The sequence below is a fragment of the Pseudophryne corroboree genome, unplaced genomic scaffold (genome assembly GCF_028390025.1).
Source record: "Pseudophryne corroboree isolate aPseCor3 unplaced genomic scaffold, aPseCor3.hap2 scaffold_451, whole genome shotgun sequence".
Taxonomy (NCBI): domain Eukaryota; kingdom Metazoa; phylum Chordata; class Amphibia; order Anura; family Myobatrachidae; genus Pseudophryne; species Pseudophryne corroboree.
The window spans coordinates 413,631-435,526 of record NW_026970073.1 but is presented as its reverse complement, the minus strand read 5'-3'; the positions used below and the strand labels follow the sequence as shown (position 1 = coordinate 435,526).

Here is a 21,896-nt window from a genome sequence, read left to right as displayed (position 1 = left end):
CCGGCTCAAAGCTTTTGACTGTTCCCAAGATGCTCAGCGCATCCTCCTCTATAACCCCGCTTCCATGAACAGGGAGCTCAGTTTGTAGTTGGTGCCTTCAGTAGCAGGCCACTTAACAGGGGCCTGCCTCAGGCAGCCTATTCTTAGCTATTAATTTTGACAAGAAAAGAAGAACTTGTTTTATGAGAATCTACAAGGGCTGCAGCAGGCTAGGTCTAATAGACATCTTTACTGCAGCTTCATCACTCCCAGCGGCGCTGTATACTCCCGTGCCCTGGTTGCTGGGTCACTGCAGCGGAGGCTCCGGTTTCTTCCTAAGGTCAGTCACACACGCACCGCCCTTCCGGATCACGAGGCCGCTGATGAAGGGGAGCGTGGCCGTAGGGGGTGGACCGTGTGTGCACTGGCGTGGACACTGATTACTGGGCAGCCGCTCCACGAGCCACCAGGTACAGTTAAGGAGCACAGGTCTGGGGTTTTTTCTCCCATATTAAACCAATTTTGTACTGCCCGCAGCGCATTGTGATAGGTAATAGGGCCTGATTCAGGTTGGATTGCAATCACAGTAAGCGATCCAACTGCAAAAATTGCTAAGAGCATACGCATGTGCCTGCATTTTCTGCGGCACCCCGCAGAGAATGCGATCGCCTCTGCCTGTCAATCGGGGCAGGGGGGGAGAGGGGGGTCAGCAACACTCCATTTCCAAGTCAGGGATGGAGCGGTGCGGGGGCAAGGCTTCAAAATGGGGTCTGCAACGGAGGAGACACAGGGGGCGTGGTCACAGCGGCTGTATGACATCACATTCAGCCGCTGTGATCACAAAAATGGTGGCGGCTTCCTGCGCGCACATACAGTCTGCACCAGCAGGAGGCTACACCATTTTTTATGATCACGCTGAACTGCAGTGCGACTGCAATTACATATTGGTCAAGAAGGGAGGCGTCATGCTGGGTGGCCATGTCCTGTCACTGTGCAGGAGCCAGCACCGCTCACACACTAGTCCCCGGGTGAAGCCCCCAACCCCCGGGACACCCGGAGCAACAAAATGTAGATTCAGGCCACCAGGCCACGCCCCTACCTATGAAACCATGCCTCCTTTTTACCATTGCGCTGCTTATCTGCGCGCACTGCATTACAATCTCCTTCGCCACCTCTCTGGGTGTCACCAGTGATAGTGACACCTCTGCCATGCTTGTAGCAGCTGGTCCTAAGATCTACGCCTCAAGCCCTGAGTGTTTGCCCTTGTGACTTGTTGATCATCATAGCGAAGCAGATGCTTACAGAAAACTGCAGGGGCTTAGATTGAAAATAAAAAAATATATGGGTATAAGGTAGAGAGGAGCGGGTTCGGTTCTCCGAGAACCGAATTCCCCACGAACTCCACGTGGTTTACACTGGTCCGAGGCAGGCTCGGTTGTTCCCGCCTGACTCGGAAAACCTGAACAAGGGAAAATGTCATCATCCCGCTGTCGGATTCTCGCGAGATTCGGATTTCATATAAAGAGCTGCGCGTTGCCGCCATTTTTACTCGTGCATTGAAGAGGGAGCGGAGAGGACGTGGCTATGTTCTCTCAGTGGAAATCTCAATATCAGTGCTCAGTATCAGTGGTTACTTATTGCTGCTCAGTAATACTAGTAGTGTGTCTCTCCTGCTCAGTGTCAGTTCTCAGTAGTATCCTCATCAGTGCTCAGTATCACTGCTCATTGTCTTGTGCTGCATTGTGGTGCTCAGCATACTACAGTACATTACTAATAGTCCAGTGCTGCATCTTGCTGCTCAGTGTCAGTTCTAGTATCCTCATCAGTGCTCACTATCACTGCTCATTACATTGTGGTGTTCTGTATACTACAGTAACATAGTAATATAGTAACATATAGTAATATAGTTTTTGAGGTTGAAAAGAGGCAAATTGCCCATCGTGTTCAACCTGTTTTAAGTTGTGATGATTCTACATACTTGCTGAATAATGTTTTATGACTAGTTAACTACTACAACTCATGTTACCCCCGGATTAACCATGTTGATATTTTAAGTATTATAACCTTGGATAGCTTTTTCATTCAGAAATGTATCCATTCCTTTTTTAAATCCAATTACAGAGTCCGCCATTACCACCTTCCCTGGCAGGGAATTCCACATCCTGATTGCCCTAACAGTGAAGATCATAGTATCTCACCTGGCAGGTAAGTAGGAGTTGGGCTAGAGCTGTGGAGGATTGCTGCTTGGGCACCCCCTGTCAAGTGAAGGAGATCCAACTGAGGCAGCACAAGGGAACTCTCGAAAGAAGAACAAGGCTAGAGGAAGATCTAAGACAAAGAAATCTGACTTTTACCAGAGCTGACCAGAGGAAAGCACAAACACAGTCCCCCACTACCACAAATAATGCAGTCGAGTTTCCCACATTTGGGGAAATCACAGGGGTCAGCATACCCAGAATGCAATGAATGAACCTCACCCTGGGAGAACAATCTTCATGACCAAGGTATCTCCTATGCAAAATAAGTATGATTTGGGATAGGGCTGGGGAGGGCCACTGCTCAGGCACATCTCTGTCAAGTAAAGGAGATTCAACTGAGGCAGCACAAGGGAACTCTCATCTGGGGACAACAACTGCAGGGAGAACACATATTTTCAGATGAACATGGGAGGGCAGAAGGCTGCCTAAAACTGAAGCACCCCCAAACAACGAACCAAATGCAACAACTAGTGCAAGCATTCCTGGGGGAAGGCCTGCAGCAGATGGATTTGCATATGGTGATGTCATCCAAGCAGTGGGTCAAAGTTGGCTTCAACCCTCGTCTGCATATGAAAAGAAAAAAGGGGTGTGCAGGGCATGGCGGCCTTTTGCGGCGCTTGGATGACCCCTAGTTCGCATTAAACACCTCCACCCTCCTTCGGTGTGGGGCTCATGTTGGCTATGCCCCAGCCCCTGAAGCATTCAAGCTGATTTCTTGCAGCAGCTGGGCACTGTAACAGCTCCAGAGCTGCTCTGTAAAGCAAGTAAAAGGGTGTGGGCCCTGCAGCACTACCTGTAGTTTGCATTGTGCGTTGGAAGGCACAAAGTAAGCAGACGGGAGAAGTCAGGATAGTGCACAAGGGTATAGAAGGGAGGGGCTCAAGAAAAAAGAAGTGGAAACAGACAGCAAACTAGGCTGGAGAGAGACCTGAGACAAAGAGATCTGAATTATATGAGAGCCGACCAGGGGAAACACAAATTAAGCAGTCAAGTTTCCCACATTTGGGGAAATCGCAGGGGCAGCACACCCAGAGTGCAATGGGTGAGCCTTGCCCTGGGAGAAGCATCTTCATGATCATAGTATCTCACCTGGCAGGTAAGTAGGAGTTGGGCTAGAGCTGGGGAGGGTCGCTGCTCGGGCACCCCCCTGTCAAGTGAAGGAGATCCAACTGAGGCAGCACAAGGGAACTCTCGAAAGAAGAACAAGGCTAGAGGAAGATCTGAGACAAAGAAATCTGACTTTTACCAGAGCTGACCAGAGGAAAGCACAAACACAGTCCCCCACTACCACAAATAATGCAGTTGAGTTTCCCACATTTGGGGAAATCACAGGGGTCAGCATACCCAGAATGCAATGAATGAACCTAACCCTGGGAGAACAATCTTCATGACCATGGTATCTCCTATGCAAAATAAGTATGATTTGGGATAGGGCTGGGGAGGGCCGCTGCTCAGGCACATCTCTGTCAAGTAAAGGAGATTCAACTGAGGCAGCACAAGGGAACTCTCATCTGGGGACAACAACTGCAGGGAGAACACATATTTTCAGATGAACATGGGAGGGCAGAAGGCTGCCTAATACTGAAGCACCCCCAAACAACAAACCAAATGCAACAACTAGTGCAAGCATTCCTGGGGGAAGGCCTGCAGCAGATGGATTTGAATATGGTGATGTCATCCAAGCAGTGGGTCAAAGTTGGCTTCAACCCTCGTCTGCATATGAAAAGAATAAAGGGGTGTGCAGGGCATGGCGGCCTTTTGCGGCGCTTGGATGACCCCTAGTTCGCATTAAACACCTCCACCCTCCTTCGGTGTGGGGCTCATGTTGGCTATGCCCCAGCCCCTGAAGCATTCAGGCTGATTTCTTGCAGCAGCTGGGCACTGTAACAGCTCCAGAGCTGCTCTGTAAAGCAAGTAAAAGGGTGTGGGCCCTGCAGCACTACCTGTAGTTTGTATTGTGCGTTGGAAGGCACAAAGTAAGCAGACGGGAGAAGTCAGGATAGTGCACAAGGGTATAGAAGGGAGGGGCTCAAGAAAAAAGAAGTGGAAACAGACAGCAAACTAGGCTGGAGAGAGACCTGAGACAAAGAGATCTGAATTATATGAGAGCCGACCAGGGGAAACACAAATTATGCAGTCAAGTTTCCCACATTTGGGGAAATCGCAGGGGCAGCACACCCAGAGTGCAATGGGTGAGCCTTGCCCTGGGAGAAGCATCTTCATGATCATAGTATCTCACCTGGCAGGTAAGTAGGAGTTGGGCTAGAGCTGGGGAGGGTCGCTGCTCGGGCACCCCCCTGTCAAGTGAAGGAGATCCAACTGAGGCAGCACAAGGGAACTCTCGAAAGAAGAACAAGGCTAGAGGAAGATCTGAGACAAAGAAATCTGACTTTTACCAGAGCTGACCAGAGGAAAGCACAAACACAGTCCCCCACTACCACAAATAATGCAGTTGAGTTTCCCACATTTGGGGAAATCACAGGGGTCAGCATACCCAGAATGCAATGAATTAACCTAACCCTGGGAGAACAATCTTCATGACCATGGTATCTCCTATGCAAAATAAGTATGATTTGGGATAGGGCTGGGGAGGGCCGCTGCTCAGGCACATCTCTGTCAAGTAAAGGAGATTCAACTGAGGCAGCACAAGGGAACTCTCATCTGGGGACAACAACTGCAGGGAGAACACATATTTTCAGATGAACATGGGAGGGCAGAAGGCTGCCTAATACTGAAGCACCCCCAAACAACAAACCAAATGCAACAACTAGTGCAAGCATTCCTGGGGGAAGGCCTGCCGCAGATGGATTTGCATATGGTGATGTCATCCAAGCAGTGGGTCAAAGTTGGTTCAAACACCTTTGCAAAGTTCTATAAGTTTGATACCCTGGCTGAGGAGGACCTCCTGTTTGCTCAATCGGTGCTGCAAAGTCATCCGCACTCTCCTGCCCGTTTGGGAGCTTTGGTATAATCCCCATGGTCCTTTCGGAGTCCCCAGCATCCTCTAGGACGTAAGAGAAAATAAGATTTTAAACCTACCGGTAAATCTTTTTCTCGTAGTCCGTAGAGGATGCTGGGTGCCCGTCCCAAGTGCGGTCTACTTCTGCAAGACTTGTATATAGTTATTGCTTACATAAGGGTTATATGTTAGTTTTCATCGGTCTTGGACTGATGCTATGTTGTTTTCATACTGTTAACTGGGTAGTATATCACAAGTTATACGGTGTGATTGGTGTGGCTGGTATGAATCTTGACCTTGGATTAACAAAAATCCTTTCCTCGTACTGTCCGTCTCCTCTGGGCACAGTTTCTCTAACTGAGGTATGGAGGAGGGGCATAGAGGGAGGAGCCAGTGCACACCCAGATCTAAAGTCTTTCTTAAAGTGCCCATGTCTGCTGCGGAGCCCGTCTATCCCCCATGGTCCTTACGGAGTCCCCATCATCCTCTACGGACTACGAGAAAAAAAAATTACCGGTAGGTTTAAAATGTTATTTTTTTCTCTGCAACCCACTGCTAAATTGTGCTTCCTAGCTGTTTTTTATAAAATCACTTAATTAAATCTAACTCTGATTACGTCAGAGAAGGCCAGGTACCCTACACCATAAGAGGGGGTTTGAAATTTTGACTTGTCTACTTAAAGATCACCAAAATCTGATGACAAGGTCAATTACATCCCTGGGTGGGATTGAACCACCAACCTTTTGGTTAATAGCCCATGTAAGTGCAAGAAATCCTGAAGCACTCACTCATCATGGGAAAGTACCAATGTGTTTCTTACAAAAATTCTCCAGATTATTGACTTTTTAAAGTTTTTCTAGGAAACGTTCTAGATGAATGCTTATTAGCCTTTGTCAGTATTGACTTTCGCAAGGTGTCTCTGTGGCGCAATCGGTTAGCATGTTTGGCTATTAACCAAAAGGTTGGTGGTTCAATCCCACCCAGGGATGTAATTGACCTTGTAATCAGATTTTGGTGATCTTTAAGTAGACAAGTCAAAATTTCAGAAACCTCCCTTATGGTGTAGGGTACCTGGCCTTCTCTGATGTAATCAGAGTTAGATTTGATTAAGTGATTTTATAAAAAAACAGCTAGGAAGCACAATTTAGCAGTGAGTTGCAGAGAAAAAAAATTATGCTGGCAGAAAAGTCCAATTGAGTGATTAAACAGCTCTTCATTTTCTGATTTTATGTTTATGCTAACAAATTTGCTCTCTGAAAAGTGTCCACAAAGCCAAGTCTCTGATTAACACCTTTGTAGGAATGGTTTTTCACCTATTACTGAATTAAACTTGCTTCATTGGAAAGGCATCAAAGATGCATCCTCATTTCAATGTCTACTGAAATAATACAGGTTGACACCAGGAAACGTCACTGCATCCTTGCTGCTTCCTCATGGGGAAGTCTGTTTAATGTGAAAACAAGGTGATATCTAATCAGCACACAGGTAAGGAATTAAGAAAATCTTTCTTTATGGGTGAAGATGTTTCTCACAAATTGTTGTCCCAATGCATCATTGAAATTCAAGATGGAAGATGATTTTCATATATCACTTGTACATTTTGCATTGCTCTTCTGGTGACAATGTAGTTTGTTTTTGTCAATTACCATTTCAGTAATAGGGTAAAGAAAATTAAGAGAATTTTTTAAAGAAAACAATGCTGTCAATATACTATTAAAACAAATTAAAATGATAAAAGTTATTGTACTTTAAGTAAAAATAAAAGTGCCAAAATATCAATCCCAGTTTTTGATTACTTTAATTATAAAAAAAAAATGCACATAGCAGAGGATAGTTTCGATCAATCGACCTCTGGGTTATGGGCCCAGCATGCTTCCATTGCACTACTCTGCTGCTCATGGAAGTGTCAGAGATCCTGAAGACTAAATTGATTAAAGGCCTAAAAGTACTGGACTATAAGGAAAGACTTACTAGGCTGAATATTTATACACTAGAAAAGAGGTGCCTAAGAGGAGATATTATTAATATCTTCAAATATGTAAAGATACATAACAAAGAGTTATCAGAGGAATTATTTATTAAAAGAACACGTGGTCACTCGCTGCGACTGGAGGAAAGTTCAGAACGCAATGGAGGAAAGGGTTCTTCACTGTTAGGGCAATCAGGATGTGGAATTCCCTGCCAGGGAAGGTGGTAATGGCGGACTCTGTAATTGGATTTAAAAAAGGAATGGATACATTTCTGAATGAAAAAGCTATCCAAGGTTATAATACTTAAAATATCAACATGGTTAATCCGGGGGTAACATGAGTTATAGTAGCTAACTAGTCATAAAACATTATTCAGCAAGTATGTAGAATCATCACAACTTAAAACAGGTTGAACACGATGGGCAATTTGCCTCTATTCAACCTCAAAAACTATGTTACTATATTACTATGTTATTGTAGTATACAGAACACCACAATGCAATGAGCAGTGATAGTGAGCACTGATGAGGATACTAGAACTGACACTGAGCAGCAAGATGCAGCACTGGACTATTAGTAATGTACTGTAGTATGCTGAGCAACACAATGCAGCACAAGACAATGAACAGTGATACTGAGCACTGATGAGGATACTACTGAGAACTGACACTGAGCAGGAGAGACACACTACTAGTATTACTGAGCAGCAATAAGTAACCACTGATACTGAGCACTGATATTGAGATTTCCACTGAGAGAACATAGCCACGTCCTCTCCGCTCTCTCTTCAATGCACGAGTAAAAATGGCAGCAACGCGCAGCTCTTTATATGGAATCCGAATCTCGCGAGAATCCGACAGCGGGATGATGACATTTTCCCTTGTTCAGGTTTTCCGAGTCAGGCGGGAACAACCGAGCCTGCCTCGGACCAGTGTAAACCACGTGGAGTTCGTGGGGAATTCGGTTCTCGGAGAACCGAACCCGCTCCTCTCTACCTTATACCCTATCAATTTTTTTATTTTCAATCTAAGCTCCTGCAGTTTTCTGTAAGCATCTGCTTCGCTATGATGATCAACAAGTCACAAGGGCAAACACTCAGGGTTTGAGGCGTAGATCTTAGGACCAGCTGCTACAAGCATGGCAGAGGTGTCACTATCACTGGTGACACCCAGAGAGGTGGCGAGGGAGATTGTAATGCAGTGCGCGCAGATAAGCAGTGCAATGGTAAAAAGGAGGCATGGTTTCATAGGTAGGGGCGTGGCCTGGTGGCCTGAATCTACATTTTGTTGCTCCGGGTGTCCCGGGGGTTGGGGGCTGCACCCGGGGACTAGTGTGTGAGCGGTGCTGGCTCCTGCAAAGTGACAGGGCATGGCCACCCAGCATGACGCCTCCCTTCTTGACCATGCTGTAATTGCAGTCGCACTGCAGTTCAGCGTGATCATAAAAAATGGTGTAGGCTCCTGCTGGTGCAGACTGTATGTGCGCGCAGGAAGCCGCCACCATTTTTGTGATCACAGCGGCTGAATGTGATGTCATACAGTCGCTGTGACCACGCCCCCTGTGTCTCCTCCGTTGCAGACCCCATTTTGAAGCCTTGCCCCCGCACCGCTCCATCCCTGACTTGGAAATGGAGTGTTGCTGACCCACCTCTCCCCCCCTTCCCCGCCCCGATTGACAGGCAGAGGCGATCACATTCTCTGCGGGGTGCCGCAGAAAATGCAGGCACATGCGTATGCTCTTAGCAATTTTTGCAGTTGGATCGCTTATTGTGATTGCAATCCAACCTGAATCAGGCCCTATTACCTATCACAGTGCGCTGCGGGCAGTACAAAATTGGGTTAATATAGGAGAAAACCCCCCAGACCTGTGCTCCTTAACTGTACCTGGTGGCTAGTGGAGCGGCTGCCCAGTAATCAGTGTCCACCGCAGTGCGCACACGGCCCACCCCCTACGGCCTCGCTCCCCTTCAGCAGCGGCCTCGTGATCCGGAAGGGTGGTGTGTGTGTGACTGACCTTAGGATGAAACCGGAGCCTCCGCTGCAGTGACCCAGCAACCAGGGCACGGGAGTATACAGCGCCGCTGGGAGTGATGAAGCTGCAGTAAAGATGTCTATTAGACCTAGCCTGCTGCAGCCCTTGTAGATTCTCATAAAACAAGTTCTTCTTTTCTTGTCAAAATTAATAGCTAAGAATAGGCTGCCTGAGGCAGGCCCCTGTTAATTGGCCTGCTACTGAAGGCACCAACTACAAACTGAGCTCCCTGTTCATGGAAGCGGGGTTATAGAGGAGAATGCACTGAGCTTCTTGGGAACAGTCAAAAGCTTTGAGCCGGTTGGTGCCTCAGATCAAGATCCTACTCTACACCCCAATGTGAATCCTTGTGGAGTCCAGTGTACCCCACAGAAGAAATTAATGTGTCACACCCATTGGCAGCAACCTTAGAATAGCTGCTGACGGGCACAATTGAGAAAGGAAGGGGGGGGGGACATTTGAATCCAGCACATAGATGCAATTCAAATATGTAATTCGTACCTTCCTATTTTAAAATATAATGGATGAACCTCACCCTGTGAGAACAATCTTCATGATCAAGAGATCTCATATGCAAAATAAATATGAGTTGGGATAGGGCTGGGGAGGGCTGCTCGGGCAGCACCTCCCCCGTCAAGTTAAGGAGATTCAACTGAGGAAGCACAAGGGAACTCTCGTCTGGGGACAACAACTGCAGGGAGACCACATCTTTTCAGATGAACATGGGAGGGCGGAAGGCTGCCTAATACTGAAGCACCATATGCAACAACTAGTACAAGCATTCCTGGGGGAAGGTCTGCAGCAGACGGATTTGCATACGGTGATGTTATCCAAGCAGTGGGCCAAAGTTGACTGGAACCCTCATCTGCATATGAAAAGAGAAAAGGGGCATGCAGGGCATGGCGGCCTTTTGCAGTGCTTGGATGACCCCTAGTTCACATTAAACACCCCCACCCTCCTTTGGTGTGGGGCTCATGTTGGCCATGCCCCATCCCCTGAAGCATTCAAGCTGATTTCTTGCAGCAGCTGGGCACTGTAACAGCTCCAGAGCTGTTCTGTAAGGCAAGTAAAAGGGTGTGGGCCCTGCAGCACCACCTGTAGTTCGCATTGTGCGTTGGAAGGCACAAAGTAAGCAGACGGGAGGAGAAGTCAGGATAGTGCGCAAGGGCATTCTTTTCTCTTAGTCCGTAGAGGATGCTGGGGTCACATTAAGAACCATGGGGTATAGACGGGATCCGCAAGAGACATGGGCACTTTAAGACTTTCAAAGGGTGTGAACTGGCTCCTCCCTCTATGCCCCTCCTCCAGACTCCAGTTATAGGAACTGTGCCCAGGGAGACGGACATTTCGAGGAAAGGATTTATTGTTAAACTAAGGTGAGCATCTTACCAGCTCACACCTTAAACATGCCGCAGAACGTGGCATTCAACAGAACACAAGCCAACGGCATGAACAATTGCAGCAAAAAGCTGACCAGAACCATAACACAACATGTGTATAACCACAAGTAATAACTGCAGACACAGTATGGACTGGGACGGGTGCCCAGCATCCTCTACAGACTAAGAGAAAAGGATTTACCGGTAGGTATTAAAATCCTATTTTCTCATACGACCTAGAGGATGCTGGGGTCACATTAAGAACCATGGGGTTATACCAAAGCTCTTGAACGGGTGGGAGAGTGCGTACGACTCTGCAGCACCGAATGACCCAACTTAAGGTTATCATCAGCCAAGGTATCAAACTTGTAAAACTTAGCAAAAGTGTTTACTAAATAGCTGCTCGGCAAAGTTGCAATGCCGAGACTCCCCGACCAGCTGCCAAGGATGAACCCACCTTTCTAGTAGAATGGGTCTTCACCTACTTCAGTAACGGCAATCCTGCCGTGGAACGAGCATGCTGAATCTTACCACAGATCCAGCGCATAATGGTCTGCATGGAAGCAGGACACCAAATCTTGTTGGGAGCATACAGGACAAACAGAGCCTCTGTTTTCCTAATCTGAACCGTTCTGGTGACATACATTTTCAAAGTTCTGACCACAGCCAGAGACTTTGACTCAACGAAGGTGTCAGTGGCCAAAGGCACCATGTGGAAAGATGAACCACCTTCGGCAGAAATTGTTGACGTGTCCTCAATTCTGCTCTATCTTCATGAAAGATCAAATAAAGGCTCTTGTGATACTGCATGGTTTGTACTGTTTTCCATGTGCTCCCAGACCTTTAAGCAAGTAGCATGGTCAAGAAAGTTCTGTTTGAAAAGAAACAACATTTACTGTCATTGTTATGCAAATAAACTTACATTAAAGCTAACAAGAAAGCACACTCGTTCTGTCTTTAAACTGATAAAAGAAACCCCAATAATATGGGGCATGCAAAAAATTGAGATAAAACTCAGTTTTGCTCCTCTCCACGGAAATCTTTAATAAAAGGCGAAATATTTGTTAGTTCTGAAGAGAAACCAGAGCATGACCAAGATTCCACCTGTCGCCTGAGTGCCATGCCAGCAGTTCTCATTCAGCTGAAAGTGAGCACCCAATTTGAATGAAAGAAAGCAGATTTCTCACCAGGCTTCCCCTTGCTATAAACATGGTTTGTACTCTTTTCCATGTGCTCCCAGATCTTTCAAGCAATTAGTGTGGTCAAGAAAGTTCTGTTTGAAAAGAAACAAACATTTACTGTCATTTCTATGCAAATGAGCTTACATTAAAGCACACTCGTTCTATCTTTAAACCGATAAAATAAAACCCCAATAAGATGGGGCATGCAAAAATTGAGATAAAACTCAGTTTTGCTCCTCTCCACGGAAATCTTTAGTAAAAGGCGAAAGATTTGTTCGTTCTGAAGAGAAACCAGAACATGACCAAGATTCCACCTGTCGCCTGAGTGCCATGCCAGCAGTCCTCATTCAGCTCAAAGTGAGCACCCAATTTGAAAGAAAGAAAGCAGATTTCTCACCAGGCTTCCCCTTGCTATAAACATGGTTTGTACTCTTTTCCATGTGCTCCCAGATCTTTCAAGCATTTAGTATAGTCAAGAAAGTTCTGTTTGAAAAGAAACAAACATTTACTGTCATTTCTATGCAAATGAGCTTACATTAAAGCACACTCGTTCTATCTTTAAACCGATAAAAGAAACCCCAATAAGACGGAGCATGCAAAAATTGAGATAAAACTCAGTTTTGCTCCTCTCCACGGAAATCTTTAGTAAAAGGCGAAAGATCTGTTTGTTTTGAAGAGAAACCAGAGTATGACCAAGATTCCACCTGTCGCCTGAGTGCCATGCCAGCAGTCCTCATTCAGCGCAAAGTGAGCACCCAATTTGAAAGAAAGAAAGCAGATTTCTCACCAGGCTTCCCCTTGCTATAAGCATGGTTTGTACTCTTTTCCATGTGCTCCCAGATCTTTCAAGCAATTAGAATGGTCAAGAAAGTTCTGCTTGAAAAGAAACAGACATTTATAGTCATTGTTATGCAAATAAACTTACATTAAAGCTAACAAGAAACTGATAAAAGAAACCCCAATAATATGGGGCATGCAAAAATTGAGATAAAACTCAGTTTTGCTCCTCTCCACAGAAATCTTTAATAAAAGGCGAAAGATTTGTTCGTTCTGAAGAGAAACCAGAGCATGACCAAGATTCCACCTGTCGCCTAAATGCTGTGCCAGCAGTCCTCATTCAGATCAAAGTGAGCGCCCAACTTGAAAGTAAGCAGATTTCTCACCTGGCTTCTCCTTGCTATAAGCATGGTTTGTACTGTATTCCATGTGCTCCCAGATCTTTCAAGCAAGTAGCATGGTCAAGAAAGTTCTGTTTGAAAAGAAACAAACATTTACTGTCATTTCTATGCAAATGAGCTTACATTAAAGCACACTCATTCTATCTTTAAACCGATAAAAGAAACCCCAAAAAGATGGGGCATGCAAAAATTGAGATAAAACTCGGTTTTGCTCCTCTCCACGGAAATCTTTAGTAAAAGGCGAAAGATTTGTTCGTTCTGAAGAGAAACCAGAGCATGACCAAGATTTTTATCTGAAAATATGTGTTCTCCCTGCAGTTGTTGTCCCCAGATGAGAGTTCCCTTGTGCTGCCTCAGTTGAATCTCCTTTACTTGACAGAGATGTGCCTGAGCAGCGGCCCTCCCCAGCCCTATCCCAAATCATACTTATTTTGCATAGGAGATACCATGGTCATGAAGATTGTTCTCCCAGGGTGAGGTTCATTCATTGCATTCTGGGTATGCTGACCCCTGTGATTTTCCCAAATGTGGGAAACTCGCTTTTATACCCTTGTGCACTATCCTGACTTCTCCTCCTGTCTGCTTACTTTGTGCCTTCCAATGCACAATGCAAACTACAGGTAGTGCTGCAGGGCCCACACCCTTTTACTTGCCTTACAGAGCAGCTCTGGAGCTGATACAGTGCCAAGCTGCTGCAAGAAATCAGCTTGAATGCTTCAGGGGATGGGGCATGGCCAACATGAGCCCCACACCGAAGGAGGGTGGGGGTGTTTAATGCAAACTAAGGGTCATCCAAGCGCCGCAAAAGGCCGCCATGCCCTGCATACCCCTTTTCTCTTTTCATATGCAGATGAGGGTTCCAGCCAACTTTGGCCCTCTGCTTGGATGACATCACCGTATGCAAATCCGTCTTCTGCAGAACTTCCCCCAGGAATGCTTGCACTAGTTGTTGCATTTGGTTTGTTGTTTGGGGGTGCTTCAGTATTAGGCAGCCTTCTGCCCTCCCATGTTCATCTGAAAATATGTGTTCTCCCTGCAGTTGTTGTCCCCAGATGAGAGTTCCCTTGTGCTGCCTCAGTTGAATCTCCTTTACTTGACAGAGATGTGCATGAGCAGCGGCCCTCCCCAGCCCTATCCCAAATCATACTTATTTTGCATAGGAGATACCATGGTCATGAAGATTGTTCTCCCAGGGTGAGGTTCATTCATTGCATTTTGGGTATGCTGACCCCTGTGATTTACCCAAATGTGGGAAACTCGACTGCATTATTTGTGGTAGTGGGGGACTGTGTTTGTGCTTTCCTCTGGTCAGCTCTGTTAAAACTCAGATTTCTTTGTCTCAGATTTTCCTCTAGCCTTGTTCTTCTTTCGAGAGTTCCCTTGTGCTGCCTCAGGTGGATCTCCTTCACTTGACAGGGGGGTGCCCGAGCAGCGACCCTCCCCAGCTCTAGCCCAACTCCTACTTACCTGCCAGGTGAGATACTATGATCAGGAAGGTGCTTCTCCCAGGGCAAGGCTCACCCATTGCACTCTGGGTGTGCTGCTCCTACGATTTCCCCAAATGTGGGACACTTGACTGCATAATTTGTGTTTCCTCTGGTCGGCTCTCGTATAATTCAGATCTCTTTGTCTCAGGTCTTTCTCCAGCCTAGTTTGCTGTCTGTTTCCACTTCTTTTATCTTGAGCCCCTCCCTTCTATACCCTTGTGCACTATCCTGACTTCTCCTCCCGTCTGCTTACTTTGTGCCTTCCAATGCACAATGCAAACTACAGGTAGTGCTGCAGGGCCCACACAATCTTTTACTTGCCTTAAAGAGCAGCTCTGGAGCTGTTACAGTGCCCTGCTGCTGCAAGAAATCAGCTTGAATGCTTCAGGGGATGGGGCATGGCCAACATGAGCCCCACACCAAAGGTGGGTGGGGGTGTTTAATGCGAACTAGGGGTAATCCAAGCACCGCAAAAGGCCGCCATGCCCTGCACGCCCCTTTTCTCTTTTCATATGCAGATGAGGGTTGAAGCCAACTTTGACCCACTGCTTGGATGACATCACCATATGCAAATCCATCTGCTGCAGGCCTTGCCCCAGGAATGCTTGCACTAGTTGTTGCATTTGGTTTGTTGTTTGGGGGTGCTTCAGTATTAGGCAGCCTTCTGCCCTCCCATGTTCATCTGAAAATATGTGTTCTCCCTGCAGTTGTTGTCCCCAGATGAGAGTTCCCTTGTGCTGCCTCAGTTGAATCTCCTTTACTTGACAGAGATGTGCCTGAGCAGCGGCCCTCCCCGCCCTATCCCAAATCATACTTATTTTGCATAGGAGACACCATGGTCATGAAGATTGTTCACCCAGGGTGAGGTTCATTCATTGCATTCTGGGTATGCTGACCCCTGTGATTTCCCCAAATGTGGGAAACTCGCCTGCATTTTTTGTGGTAGTGGGGGACTGTGTTTGTGTTTTCCTCTGGTCAGCTCTGGTAAAAGTCAGATTTCTTTGTCTCATATATTCCTCTAGCCTTGTTCTTCTTTCGAGAGTTCCCTTGTGCTGCCTCAGTTGGATCTCCTTCACTTGACAGGGGGGTGCCCGAGCAGTGACCCTCCCCAGCTCTAGCCCAACTCCTACTTACCTGCCAGGTGAGATACTATGATCATGAAGGTGCTTCTCCCAGGGCAAGGCTCACCCATTGCACTCTGGGTGTGCTGCTCCTGTGATTTCCCCAAATGTGGGAACCTTGATTGCATAATTTGTGTTTCCCCTGGTCGGCTCTCGTATAATTCAGATCTCTTTGTCTCAGGTCTCTCTCCAGCCTAGTTTGCTGTCTGTTTCCACTTCTCTTTTCTGGAGCCACTCCCTTCTATGCCCTTGCGCACTATCCTGACTTCTCCCGTCTGCTTACTTTGTGCCTTCCAACGCACAATGCGAACTACAGGTGGTGCTGCAGGGCCCACACCCTTTTAGTTGCCTTACAGAGCAGCTCTGGAGCTGTTACAGTGCCCAGCTGCTGCAAGAAATCAGCTTGAATGCTTCAGGGGCTGGGGCATAGCCAACATGAGCCCCACACCAAAGGAGGGTGGGGGTGTTTAATGCGAACTAGGGGTCATCCAAGCACCGCAAAAGGCCGCCATGCCCTGCATGCCCCTTTTCTCTTTTCATATGCAGATGAGGGTTCCAGCCAACTTTGGCCCACTGCTTGGATGACATCACCGTATGCAAATCCGTCTGCTGCAGACCTTCCCCCAGGAATGCTTGTACTAGTTGTTGCATATGGTTTGATATTTGATGGTGCTTCAGTATTAGGCAGCCTTCCGCCCTCCCATGTTCATCTGAAAAGATGTGGTCTCCCTGCAGTTGTTGTCCCCAGACGAGAGTTCCCTTGTGCTTCCTCAGTTGAATCTCCTTAACTTGATGGGGGAGGGGCTGCCCGAGCAGCCACCCTCCCCAGCCCTATCCCAACTCATACTTATTTTGCATATGAGATCTCTTGATCATGAAGATTGTTCTCACAGGGTGAAGTTCATCCATTATATTTTAAAATAGGAAGGTACAAATTACATATTTGAATTGCATCTATGTGCTGGATTCAAATGTCCCCCCCTTCCTTTCTCAATTGTGCCCATCAGCAGCTATTCTAAGGTTGCTGCCAATGGGTGTGACACATTAATTTCTTCTGTGGGGTACACAGGACTCCACAAGGATTCACATTGGGGTGTAGAGTAGGATCTTGATCTGAGGCACCAACCGACTCAAAGCTTTTGACTGTTCCCAAGATGCTCAGCGCATCCTCCTCTATAACCCCGCTTCCATGAACAGGGAGCTCAGTTTGTAGTTGGTGCCTTCAGTAGCAGGCCACTTAACAGGGGCCTGCCTCAGGAAGCCAATTCTTAGCTATTCATTTTGACAAGAAAAGAAGAACTTGTTTTATGAGACTCTACAAGGGCTGCAGCAGGCTAGGTCTAATAGACATCTTTACTGCAGCTTCATCACTCCCAGCGGCGCTGTATACTCCCGTGCCCTGGTTGCTGGGTCACTGCAGCGGAGGCTCCGGTTTCTTCCTAAGGTCAGCCACACACACACCGCCCTTCCGGATCACGAGGCCGCTGATGAAGGGGAGCGTGGCCGTAGGGGGTGGACCGTGTGCGCACTGGCGTGGACACTGATTACTGGGCAGCCGCTCCACTAGCCACCAGGTACAGTTAAGGAGCACAGGTCTGGGGGTTTTTCTCCTATATTAAACCAATTTTGTACTGCCCGCAGCGCATTGTGATAGGTAATAGGGCCTGATTCAGGTTGGATTGCAATCACAATAAGTGATCCAACTGCAAAAATTGCTAAGAGCATACGCATGTGCCTGCATTTTCTGCGGCACCCCGCAGAGAATGCGATCGCCTCTGCCTGTCAATCGGAGCAGGGGGGGAGAGGGGGGTCAGCAACACTCCATTTCCATGTCAGGGATGGAGCGGTGCGGGGGCAAGGCTTCAAAATGGGGTCTGCAATGGAGGAGACACAGGGGGCGTGGTCACAGCAGCTGTATGACATCACATTCAGCCGCTGTGATCACAAAAATGGTGGCGGCTTCCTGCGCGCACATACAGTCTGCACCAGCAGGAGGCTACACCATTTTTTATGATCACGCTGAACTGCAGTGCGACTGCAATTACAGCATGGTCAAGAAGGGAGGCGTCATGCTGGGTGGCCATAAGAGATGAGCGGGTTCGGTTCCTCGGAATCCGAACCCGCCCGAACTTCACCCTTTTTTGCTCGGGTCCGAGCAGACTCGGATCCTCTCGCCTTGCTCGGTTAACCCGAGCGCGCCCGAACGTCATCATCCCGCTGTCGGATTCTCACGAGACTTGGATTCTATATAAGGAGCCGCGCGTCGCCGCCATTTTCACACGTGCATTGAGATTGATAGGGAGAGGACGTGGCTGGCGTCCTCTCCGTTTAGATTAGAAGATAGAGACGAGTGACATTTGATTTACTACTAATTTGGGGAGCAGTTGAACTTGTCAGGAGTACTCAGTAGTGCAGAGTTTTGCTGATAGTGACCACCAGTTTTATTATTTATAATCCGTTCTCTGCCTGAAAAAAAACGATACACATACCATATCTGTGCTCAGCCTCAGTGTGCTGCATGATATATCATCTATGTATATCTGACTGTGCTGAGTGCTCACTGCTCACACAGCTTAATTGTGGGGGAGACTGGGGAGCAGTTATAGCAGGAGTACAGTGCACACTTTTGCTGCCAGTGTGACCACCAGTATATTGTCTGCCTGAAAAAGTTAAACACTCCTGTGGTGTTTTTTTTTTATTCTATAAATGCATTCTGCTGACAGTGTCCAGCAGGTCCGTCATACATATATTATATAAATATTTACCTGCAGTAGTGTTATATTTTTTTTTTCATCTTTATCATCTCTATATTAGCAGACGCAGTACGGTAGTCCACGGCTGTGGCTATCTCTGTGTCGTCAGTGCTCGTCCATAATTGTATACCTACCTACCTGTGGTGGGGTTTTTTTTTCTATCTTCTTCATACTAGTAGTTTAGGAGTCTACTGACAGTGTCCACCAGGTCCATCATTATATTATATACCTACAGTAGTAATATATTTATTATATTATCTATACTAGCAGACGCAGTACGGTAGTCCACGGCTGTGGCTATCTCTGTGTCGTCAGTGCTCATCCATAATTGTATACCTAACTACCTGTGGTGGGGTTTTTTTTTTATCTTCTTCATACTAGTAGTTTAGCAGTCTGCTGACAGTGTCCACCAGGTCCGTCATTATATTATATACCTACAGTAGTAATATATTTATTATATTATCTATACTAGCAGATGCAGTACGGTAGTCCACGGCTGTACCTACCTCTGTGTCGTCAGTGCTCGTCCATAATTGTATACCTACCTGTGGTGGGGGTTTTTTTTCTATCTTCTTCATACTAGTAGTTTAGGAGTCTGCTGACAGTGTCCACCAGGTCCGTCATTATATTATATACCTACAGTAGTAATATATTTAGTATATTATCTATACTAGCAGACGCAGTACGGTAGTCCACGGCTGTACCTACCTCTGTGTCGTCACTCGTCCATAATTGTATACCTAACTGTGGTGGGTTTTTTTTTCTATCTTCTTCATACTAGTAGTTTAGCAGTCTGCTAACAGTGTCGACCAGGTCCGTCATTATATTATATATACCTACAGTAGTTATATATATTTTTTTTTATATCATTAATTATCATCTCTATACTAGCAGACGCAGTACGGTAGGCCACGGCTGTGGCCATCTCTGTGTCGTCAGTGCTCGTCCATAATTGTATACCTACCTACCTGTGGTGGAAGTTTTTTTCTATCTTCTTCATACTAGTAGTTTAGCAGTCTGCTGACAGTGTCCACCAGGTCCGTCATTATATTATATATACCTACAGTAGTTATATATATATTTTTTTTTATATCATTAATTATCATCTCTATACTAGCAGACGCAGTACGGTAGTCCACGGCTGTAGCTACCTCTGTGTCGTCAGTCACTCGTCATCCATAAGTATACTAGTATCCATCCATCTCCATTGTTTACCTGAGGTGCCTTTTAGTTGTGCCTATTAAAATATGGAGAACAAAAATGTTGAGGTTCCAAAAATAGGGAAAGATCAAGATCCACTTCCACCTCGTGCTGAAGCTGCTGCCACTAGTCATGGCCGAGACGATGAAATTCCATCAACGTCGTCTGCCAAGGCCGATGCCCAATGTCATAGTACAGAGCATGTAAAATCCAAAACACAAAAGATCAGTAAAAAAATGACTCAAAAATCTAAATAAAAATCGTCGGAGGAGAAGCGTAAACTTGCCAATATGCCATTTACCACACGGAGTGGCAAGGAACGGCTGAGGCCCTGGCCTATGTTCATGGCTAGTGGTTCAGCTTCACATGAGGATGGAAGCACTCAGTCTCTCGCTAGAAAAATGAAAAGACTTAAGCTGGCAAAAGCACAGCAAAGAACTGTGCGTTCTTCAAAATCACAAATCCACAAGGAGAGTCCAATTGTGTCGGTTGCGATGCCTGACCTTCCCAACACTGGACGTGAAGAGCATGCACCTTCCACCATTTGCACGCCCCCTGCAAGTGCTGGAAGGAGCACCCGCAGTCCAGTTCCTGATAGTCAGATTGAAGATGTCAGTGTTGAAGTACACCAGGATGAGGAGAATATGGGTGTTGCTGGCGCTGGGGAGGAAATTGACTAGGAGGATTCTGATGGTGAGGTGGTTTGTTTAAGTCAGGCACCCGGCGAGACACCTGTTGTCCGTGGGAGGAATATGGCCATTGACATGCCTGGTGAAAATACCAAAAAAATCAGCTCTTCGGTGTGGAAGTATTTCAACAGAAATGCGGACAACAGGTGTCAAGCCGTGTGTTGCCTTTGTCAAGCTGTAATAAGTAGGGGTAAGGACGTTAACCACCTCGGAACATCCTCCCTTATACGTCACCTGCAGCGCATTCATCATAAGTCAGTGACAAGTTCAAAAACTTTGGGCGACAGCGGAAGCAGTCCACTGACCAGTAAATCCCTTCCTCTTGTAACCAAGCTCACGCAAACCACCCCACCAACTCCCTCAGTGTCAATTTCCTCCTTCCCCAGGAATGCCAATAGTCCTGCAGGCCATGTCACTGGCAATTCTGACGAGTTCTCTCCTGCCTGGGATTCCTCCGATGCATCCTTGAGTGTAACGCCTACTGCTGCTGGCGCTGCTGTTGTTGCTGCTGGGAGTCGATGGTCATCCCAGAGGGGAAGTCGTAAGACCACTTTTACTACTTCCACCAAGCAATTGACTGTCCAACAGTCCTTTGCGAGGAAGATGAAATATCACAGCAGTCATCCTGCTGCAAAGCGGATAACTGAGGCCTTGGCATCCTGGGCAGTGAGAAACGTGGTTCCGGTATCCATCATTACTTCAGAGCCAACTATAGACTTGATTGAGGTACTGTGTCCCCGGTACCAAATACTATCTAGGTTCCATTTCTCTAGGCAGGCGATACCGAAAATGTACACAGACCTCAGAAAAAGACTCACCAGTGTCCTAAAAAATGCAGTTGTACCCAATGTCCACTTAACCACGGACATGTGGACAAGTGGAGCAGGGCAGACTCAGGACTATATGACTGTGACAGCCCACTGGGTAGATGTATTGACTCCCGCCGCAAGAACAGCAGCGGCGGCACCAGTAGCAGCATCTCGCAAACGCCAACTCTTTCCTAGGCAGGCTACGCTTTGTATCACCGCTTTCCAGAATACGCACACAGATGAAAACCTCTTACGGCAACTGAGGAAGATCATCACAGAATGGCTTACCCCAATTGGACTCTCCTGTGGATTTGTGGCATCGGACAACGCCAGCAATATTGTGCGTGCATTATATCTGGGCAAATTCCAGCACGTCCCATGTTTTGCACATACCTTGAATTTGGTGGTGCAGAATTATTTAAAAAACGACAGGGGCGTGCAAGAGATGCTGTCGGTGGCCACAAGAATTGCGGGACACTTTCGGCGTACAGGCACCACGTACAGAAGACTGGAGCAACACCAAAAACGCCTGAACCTGCCCTGCCATCATCTGAAGCAAGAAGTGGAAACGAGGTGGAATTCAACCCTCTATATGCTTCAGAGGATGGAGGAGCAGCAAAAGGCCATTCAAGCCTATACATCTGACCACGATATAGGAGGTGGAATGCACCTGTCTCAAGCGCAGTGGAGAATGATTTCAACGTTGTGCAAGGTTCTGCAACCTTTTGAACTTGCCACACGTGAAGTCAGTTCAGACACTGCCAGCCTGAGTCAGGTCATTCCCGTCATCAGGCTTTTGCAGAAGAAGCTGGAGACATTGAAGGAGGAGCTAAGACAGAGCGATTCCGCTAGGCATGTGGGACTTGTGGATGGAGCCCTTCATTCGCTTAACCAGGATTCAC

General features: G+C 46.9%; 12 non-coding genes and 3 pseudogenes across 12 annotated transcripts; 5 read left to right on the top strand and 10 right to left on the bottom strand.

The window, feature by feature from the left end:
* Positions 1 to 2,343: 2,343 nt before the first annotated feature.
* On the bottom strand, positions 2,344 to 2,507 carry LOC135027015 (U1 spliceosomal RNA). The gene has a single exon (XR_010223557.1). It is a non-coding gene; the product is annotated as a U1 spliceosomal RNA (small nuclear RNA).
* A 692-nt stretch (positions 2,508 to 3,199) lies between these two features.
* LOC135026954 (U1 spliceosomal RNA) lies at positions 3,200 to 3,341 on the bottom strand (annotated as a pseudogene).
* Positions 3,342 to 3,493: 152 nt separating this feature from the next.
* LOC135026921 (U1 spliceosomal RNA) lies at positions 3,494 to 3,657 on the bottom strand. The gene has a single exon (XR_010223482.1). It is a non-coding gene; the product is annotated as a U1 spliceosomal RNA (small nuclear RNA).
* Positions 3,658 to 4,349: 692 nt separating this feature from the next.
* Positions 4,350 to 4,491, bottom strand: LOC135026936 (U1 spliceosomal RNA; annotated as a pseudogene).
* Positions 4,492 to 4,643: 152 nt separating this feature from the next.
* Positions 4,644 to 4,807, bottom strand: LOC135026933 (U1 spliceosomal RNA). Its single transcript, XR_010223493.1, has one exon. It is a non-coding gene; the product is annotated as a U1 spliceosomal RNA (small nuclear RNA).
* A 6,742-nt stretch (positions 4,808 to 11,549) lies between these two features.
* Positions 11,550 to 11,666, bottom strand: LOC135027012 (U5 spliceosomal RNA). Its single transcript, XR_010223554.1, has one exon. It is a non-coding gene; the product is annotated as a U5 spliceosomal RNA (small nuclear RNA).
* Positions 11,667 to 11,941: 275 nt separating this feature from the next.
* Positions 11,942 to 12,057, bottom strand: LOC135026995 (U5 spliceosomal RNA). The gene has a single exon (XR_010223538.1). It is a non-coding gene; the product is annotated as a U5 spliceosomal RNA (small nuclear RNA).
* Positions 12,058 to 12,331: 274 nt separating this feature from the next.
* LOC135027004 (U5 spliceosomal RNA) lies at positions 12,332 to 12,447 on the bottom strand. Its single transcript, XR_010223547.1, has one exon. It is a non-coding gene; the product is annotated as a U5 spliceosomal RNA (small nuclear RNA).
* A 264-nt stretch (positions 12,448 to 12,711) lies between these two features.
* LOC135027005 (U5 spliceosomal RNA) lies at positions 12,712 to 12,827 on the bottom strand. The gene has a single exon (XR_010223548.1). It is a non-coding gene; the product is annotated as a U5 spliceosomal RNA (small nuclear RNA).
* Positions 12,828 to 13,097: 270 nt separating this feature from the next.
* LOC135026991 (U5 spliceosomal RNA) lies at positions 13,098 to 13,213 on the bottom strand. Its single transcript, XR_010223535.1, has one exon. It is a non-coding gene; the product is annotated as a U5 spliceosomal RNA (small nuclear RNA).
* A 144-nt stretch (positions 13,214 to 13,357) lies between these two features.
* LOC135026986 (U1 spliceosomal RNA) lies at positions 13,358 to 13,485 on the top strand (annotated as a pseudogene).
* Positions 13,486 to 14,078: 593 nt separating this feature from the next.
* LOC135027023 (U1 spliceosomal RNA) lies at positions 14,079 to 14,242 on the top strand. Its single transcript, XR_010223565.1, has one exon. It is a non-coding gene; the product is annotated as a U1 spliceosomal RNA (small nuclear RNA).
* Positions 14,243 to 14,394: 152 nt separating this feature from the next.
* On the top strand, positions 14,395 to 14,557 carry LOC135026934 (U1 spliceosomal RNA). Its single transcript, XR_010223494.1, has one exon. It is a non-coding gene; the product is annotated as a U1 spliceosomal RNA (small nuclear RNA).
* A 675-nt stretch (positions 14,558 to 15,232) lies between these two features.
* Positions 15,233 to 15,396, top strand: LOC135026895 (U1 spliceosomal RNA). Its single transcript, XR_010223458.1, has one exon. It is a non-coding gene; the product is annotated as a U1 spliceosomal RNA (small nuclear RNA).
* Positions 15,397 to 15,548: 152 nt separating this feature from the next.
* Positions 15,549 to 15,711, top strand: LOC135026979 (U1 spliceosomal RNA). The gene has a single exon (XR_010223528.1). It is a non-coding gene; the product is annotated as a U1 spliceosomal RNA (small nuclear RNA).
* Positions 15,712 to 21,896: the final 6,185 nt, after the last annotated feature.